Source organism: Podarcis tiliguerta (assembly GCF_965153285.1).
Source record: "Podarcis tiliguerta genome assembly, chromosome: 2".
In the NCBI taxonomy this organism is placed as follows: Eukaryota; Metazoa; Chordata; class Lepidosauria; order Squamata; family Lacertidae; genus Podarcis; species Podarcis tiliguerta.
This window is the reverse complement of record NC_139535.1, coordinates 106,537,314-106,544,778: the sequence shown is the minus strand read 5'-3', so window position 1 is coordinate 106,544,778 and position 7,465 is coordinate 106,537,314.

Here is a 7,465-nt window from a genome sequence, read left to right as displayed (position 1 = left end):
TACAGTGGTACCTTGGGTTACATACGCGTCAGGTTACCTACGCTTCAGGTTACAGACTCCGCTAACCCAGAAATATTACCTCAGGTTAAGAACTTTGCTTCAGGATAAGAACAGAAATCGTGCTCCGGCGGCACAGCGGCAGCAGGAGGCCCCATTAGCTAAAGTGGTGCTTCAGGTTAAGAAGAGTTTCAGGTTAAGAACAGACCTCCGGAACGAATTAAGTACTTAACCTGAGGTACTACTGTATACTGTGGCATGCTTGGAGCTAGTAATAATACGGTTTTGGGGGTTTTTTGGTTTTCTTATCCAAGATTGGAGCTTAGAGATCCTAGGGTGGTCAGGGATTTAGCAGTATGAAATATTTAAAATTGTCAACCTGTTTCCAAGTTGCACCGCACAGAAGACCCAAGGACCTTTGCAAGTTCGGATGGGTGCAGACAGTCTTTCTAATAACCTGGTCACAATTTATTTAAGGCTTAGTAGCCAAAACTAGAATTTTAAATTGAGCCGAGGAACAGAAAATATATATGTTTACCACATCGCTGTATATCAAACAACTCCATCTGTAAGAAGTAAGTTTTGCTAACAGAGCTATCTGATCTTTCCTTGTTTTGAGGCTGGCACATTCCATGGTACCGGGCTGTGTTGCTGTATGCACAGAGTGGGCTTTACTACTCTAAATGATGTAGATCTTCTCTTAGATACAATTGACTCAGAAACATAAATGTGAATCGAGACATCAGTGGCATTCTGTGGAATGATGTCTCTAATTAACTAGTATTTTGGGAATGAATGTTTGGACTGTACCCTTTCGTGTCATTGTGTTTTAGATTCCACGGTAAAGTAGCGGAATCTAAACAAGAATTACACATAGCACCAAAAATGTTGAGATATACATTTATTAAGAAACCAGAAGCCTTTCTACTTGGAATAAAAGGTTTGGAACTGCCCAAGAAAGATGTTAGATTGTTTTTGTATGCCACAACTGCAGCTAGAATTTTGTTGGCCAAAAATTGGAAATTACAAGAAGTACCAAAAGTGGAGGAATGGCAGATGAAGATGATGGACTTTTGGGAGCTAGCCGACCTGACCGGAAGAGTCCGCGACCAGAAGGAGGAGGAGTACCAAGAGGAATGGAAGAAATTCAAAGACTATTTAGCTAAATATGTCAAGATAACTTAAATAGAATTACTTGCGAGTTTCAGATAAGCCTAGGATTCAAATATGTGAGGTTGTAGAATACTATGTTGTTAAAATGAAAAGAAAGAAAGATGTTAATCAACCAAGTAAATTCTATGTAAAAATAGTTTTGGAAAACTGCTACAATGATTTAGATGCAAACTCAGCCAGGGGGATTCGAGGAAGTCACCTAACAATGTTAACAAAAATGAAATTATTACAGCTAGGATAAATGTTCGTTTGTTTGTATGTTTTTGTTAATGTTTTTGTTATGTACTGAGTTGAATAGGATCCAAAATGCAGCAGTCTGATTGGTCCTAGAACAATAGGATTCAGAATGCAGCAGTCCTAGAACAATGCAGCAGTATGATTGGTTGGCAGGAACCACCCAATCATGCTCCAGATAGAAGTGAATCCACAACCTGATTGGCTTACAGTAGAATTCCGGAATTAGCCAATCACGTGCAGCCCATTGTGTAAATAATGTATATAAAGCAGATACTTTGAGGGGACTTTCATTCATTCCTCCTTACCACTATGAGCTGAATAAAGAGCATAAAATCACTTTGCGACTCTGTTGTAAATAAAAATATGCCCTTTTCCCTTATGGGGTATCCAAGAGCCCATATAGAGTCCTTACATAGGTTCCCTATTGGTAGGAGAAAATAACAGAGGCCAACCAGAGAATATTGAGAAGCAAAGCAGCTAGTAAGCTTGATCTTTATTGATCTGTTGCAACAGGGTGCTCCCCTCACACGCAGGAGAGGAAGAGGACCCCGCAGAATTGCTGTGCCAGAGCTTATAAAGACTTTTGAAAATCCCATTCTCTAGATCAGGACCACCCCCAGAAACATTATGCATACATCACAGAAGGGGTGTAACCTAAGACCACCCCTCAGGTACATGCATACATCACAGGAATTCAAATGTTGTTTTTTTCCTTGTCACAGTTTATCTCCTGTCTAGCAAGTTACTTGATTGGATTGCCTGGGGTGCTTGGCCATTCTTTTGTGGTGTTAAAAATACTTATTTCCTGGGCCAGGTCACACCTTATTCAAACAGACATATCCTTGAGACAAGATTTGTGAGGAAAGACAATGGGGAGGCTTTTCCACAGAGAAAGGATTTGGTCAGTTTAGGAATCAAAATGGTTCCAGGTTGGTCTTCCTGTGTTGATCTATGTATGTGCAGTTATGAACATTACCATATATCTAATACCATAAAATTCCTATCACAACTCTGAGTATATTTCAGTTTTCTTTTCATGTTTGTGGATTTATGTGTTATAAATTTGGAAAACTAATAAAAGAAATTGGGGGAAAAAGTTATTTAGAGCAGTCCCTAGACTCGTCTAAAGGAAACTTGGGTAACATACGCCGGTTTAACAAATCACATGAATGAGAGAGAGAAAAGCTTTATGGGATGTTCCCTAGATACTAGACTTATAGTGCAATCTTATTTATCTCTGCTGAGTAATTCTACTGGGTTCAATGGGGATTACCCTTGGATATGCATAGGAGTGTAGGCTTGGGAACATGCATAGACATGCATGGGCTGCAAACTGGATCCCACAAAAAATTCTACTTGCAACATACAAGGTGGGATTTGTGAGGAATTATGGGGGTGGGGAATTAACTATTGGGAAACTACTGAGAGTTGCAGCTAGGTGAGAATAAAACTGATTCTCTAGCCCCAAGTCTCTCTCTCTCTCTCTCTCTCTCTCTCTGTGTGTGTGTGTGTGTGTTTTATCTTTCCCTCCTGGTAGTGTTCTGGATAAGTCTTTGTGTGGGAACTGGAATCAACTGACAAGCACACATTGCTGATTCTAGTTACACTATTTTCCAGCATGTTCAAAGTTGTTAGGTGCTCTTATTCCCATTGCAGTTGAGTCATAGAATCATAGCACCGTGGGGTTGGAAAGGAACACAATAGACATCCAACCTCTGTTTAAGAATCTCCAGTGAAGGAGGGTCCACCATGTTTCAAGGTAGTCCATTCCACTGTCAAACAGCTCTAACTATCAGAAAGTTTCTCCTAATCTTCAATTGGAATCTGCTTTCTTGTCATTAGAATCCATTGGTTTAGGTCTTACCCTCTGGAGCAGCAAAAAGCAAGCTTGCTCCATCTTCCATGTGACAGCCCTTCAGATATTTGAAGATGGGTATCATATCACCTCTTAGTCTTCTCTTCCCCAGGAGAAACACCTCAACCATTCATCATAAGGCTTGGTTTCAAGTCCCTTTGTCTTTTCACTGCTTTATTCTGTACACGTCGTTCCAGCTTGTCAATATCCTAAATATTCTAAAACTGTGGTCCCCAGGATTGGACACAGAATTCCAGGTGGGGATCTGACCATGGCAGAATAGAGAGGTAGTTATTACTTCCTTTGATCTGGATCTCCTCCTTGGAGGAACGATGAAATAGGTCTGCGGGAAGCACTTTTTCCACTAATCATAATTCACCTCCCCCACCCTTAGCTATGATGACTTAGTGTTCTTGGAATCACTTTATCTGTACATATTATATCTAGGTTTTTAATTCTGCTTCTGTGAGTGGCTTCTTCTTATTATTATTAATGTAGAATTCATAAATCTGCATAACCCCCTGTCTTGGGACAACAATATCAGGAAAATGATTGATGTCATTTTTAATTATATTAATACAGATATTATCTCCAGGGAATTTGTAACATTTAGGCTTGTTGCAGACTACTTGACAATTTCAGAATTAAACACTTTTGCCAACCTAAGCAAAGTCTTATGTGTAAAAAAAAAAGTTCATAGCAGTTGCAGAAAAATTAACCCACCACAAAGTTTATCAGCATAATAATACTATTTTTCCCCCCATGACACAACTTTATTTTTTATACAAATAAAGCACCACTCTGCAACACAATCTCCTCCCCAGTCATGGTATACATACATTTGGAACATTGCCTAAGACTGAACATGATAAGCATCTGTAAATGGAAAAGAAGTGAGGTCTCCTCATCCAATAATATCTCACATGGGTGATGTTATGATTTTACCTGAACTTCCTGTTAAACCTGTTAAGAACATGAATGATGACTCTGTGCTTCATTCCTATAGTTTGTAACTATTCGCTTAATAAACTAAATTTCAAAAGATGCAAAATGAGATTTCCAATTGAAATGTTTCCTCCACAATAGCAATTTGGGGAAATGCCCAGTTTCTTAATCACCATGTGTTAAAACATGTTGCACAAAAACAACACTTTGTTGTTGGCGCATCTCAAAGGTATTGGAAGTGTAAAATATAGGCTTATTTGGCCTTAAAAGGTAAAGGTAAAGGGACCCCTGACCATTAGGTCCAGTCATGACCGACTCTGGGGTTGCAGTGCTCATCTCACTTTACTGGCTGAGGGAGCCGGCGTACAGCTTCCGGGTCATGTGGCCAGCATGACTAAGCCACTTCTGGCGAACCAGAGCAGTGCATGGAAACGCCGTTTACCTTCCCACCGGAGTGGTACCTATTTATCTACTTGCACTTTGATGTGCTTTCAAACTGCTAGGTTGGCAGGAGCAGGGACCGAGCAGCAGGAGCTCACCCCGCCGTGGGGATTCGAACCGCCAACCTTCTGATCGGCAAGTCCTAGGCTCTGTGGTTTAACCCACAGTGCCACCCGCATCCCTTCTATTTGGCCTTAGCCCAAAGCTTATTTTGGTGTGCAGTAATAAAACTTGAGTTCAGGCAGCTCATGGAGCTATCAATGAAGTAAAGAACTGGGAACAAGGAGCAAACTTCAGTCTTCTCCACTTTTTGAAATGAACAAGACAAGAACATACATCATTTTTTTGCGCACGAAAAATAATAGGTGCATGAAGATCAGAAAAATAAGTGGAGCAGTCCAATTAGAGCTTGGCTCATTACTTGGCCGCTTTAATACTTGAAGAACCCCACCTCCTGCTTTACCAATAATGCTCTGTAATGATGGTTCTATAATTAGGTGACAATTATTTGTTGATGATCTTCAAAGCTGCAGTGCTTCTGAAATCCTGCAGTGATTAGTACATCAAATGCTCAAATGTCTGCCCAGTCAGGTAACTTTAACCACATCAAGCTGAGCTCCGACCAAGGTGCCTCATAGGGATTAGCAGATCTGCACATGTGCAAAATATTTGCAGACATAGATTTCTATAGGTAGAGCTACTTCATAGGTAGAGATTCCCTTTGCTCCACTGCAGACGCTCTGATGCATTAAAATAAAAGCCCCATTGCACCTTAAAGACAAATGCATTCATTATTGTATAAGAAGCCTACTTCTTCCAGAGTAACGACCATTATTTATTTAAATGATTCATATCCCACCCTTCCTGGGTATTTTAATATTTTTTTGGAAGCCACCCAGAGTGGCTGGGGAAGCCCAGCCAGATGGGCGGGGTATAAATAAATTATTATTATTATTATTATTATTATTATTATTATTATTATTATTCCTCCCAAACAAATCCAGAATGGCAATCCTATGTATGTCAACACAGAAGGAAGCCCCAGTGAGTTTAATTTGACTTAGTCCCAGCAACTAATGCTCTCCTGCACATAAACCACTCATAAAACAGCATTAAAAACATAAAAACCAGCAAGAATTTAAACCAGCAGAGATAAAATAAGAATAATTTGGTAATGCCTGGGAGTAAAGAAAGGTTTTCAACATAGTAATGTCAAAGTTTGCTTCTCTTCAAAGGGAATTCCAGAGAACTGGTGCTTCTATGCTACAGGCATGTGCTCTAGTCACGGCATGCTTTACCAGGCACAGGGCCTTCTCAGTAGTGGCACCCGCCCTGTGGAACACTCTCCATCAGATGTCAAGGAGTTAAAAAACTATACAACTTTTAGAAGACATCTGAAGGCAGACCTGTTTTTAATGTTTGGTGTTTAATTATGCTTTCGTATTTGTTGGAAGCCACCCAGAGTGGCTGGGGCAGCACAGTGAGATGGGTGGAGTACAAATAAAATTATTCTTATTCTTATTATTGTTCTTACTGCAAGGCAGTGCCTTTTTCAGGGGTTACTCAAGGGTACACAGTACAGGCATCTCTTTTGTTGTTGTTAAAAAGTGTGACACTTACTGTAACAACTTCATGGTGAGTACCGGCACCTATTTTTCTAGAAAGAAACCCCACTGCTGCATGGGAATGTGGCACCACCAGTAAATGTGTGACTGGGATGGATTATAGGGGGAGAGGCAGGTTCTCATGTCCCCTGCCTCCAAAACTATGTAAGGCTTTTCCACACAGTCAGCAAAACCCTGTAGCAAATCCGCAGCCAATGCAACACTTTCCAACAGAGGTGTCACATGTTGCCCGCATGTTTTACACAACAGACACACGACACATGGAACGCATCAAAGACTGGGATTACTTGGCAAACCAGCAGCCCGGTCCCATACGTATTGGCAGGTCCCATAGCGATCAGCATGGCTTGCGATGCAACAACCCAACAGAAAACGAGGTGGCTTTTAGGGGCATGTCAGAAGAACCGTTGAACTTCTTGCAGATGCGAGCTTTCATGACACAGGGTTGAAAAGTGACGCTGTAGCACATTCGATTGCTCTTTTAAGGTGCCGCCACAAGACTGCTGTGTTTTTGTGACACTTTAGTTGAGCTGTTGCTCCGGAACTCATGCCTAAGAAAATCCACAAAGGTTTAGGCTGCGGAGGGTGGGGCGAGGGAAGTGCATATAAGGCTGATAAACCCAGCCTAAGCAAAAGAACACATTTCCTTTTTAAAAATAATTATTATTAAATTTTCTGCTTTACAATTTCAGATACTCCTTTTACGTCCTTAAGTTATCCAGGACTTCCCTTTTTCTCTTTCCATGGTTCATATTACATATCTTAAATCCCTTGATATTTTACAAAAACATCCCAATCAGTTTTCCATTACTGCATTCATCAAAAACCTATTTACTGTTGAATTTATCTTAATGCTGCCAGAGTTTTCAGCTGTAGAGTTATTTTCCATATATTCAATAAACATTTTCCAATCTTCTCTAAACGTCTTGTTCTCTTATTCTATATGTTAAGTCTGCAAATTGTGCATATTCTGTTAATTAAAGTTGCCATTCCTGTTTGGTTGGGACCTCACTTGTTTTCCATTTTTGGGCTAACAAAACACGGGCCGCCGTTGTAGCATACATAAATAGCTTTTTCTGACACCTGGGAATTTCAGTCTGAATTATCCCCAACAGAAAGGACTCTGGTGTTGGGGGGCGGAAAGTACTTTTAAATCTGTTTTTCTTCGCAGGCTGGGAGCGGGAGTGGAGAA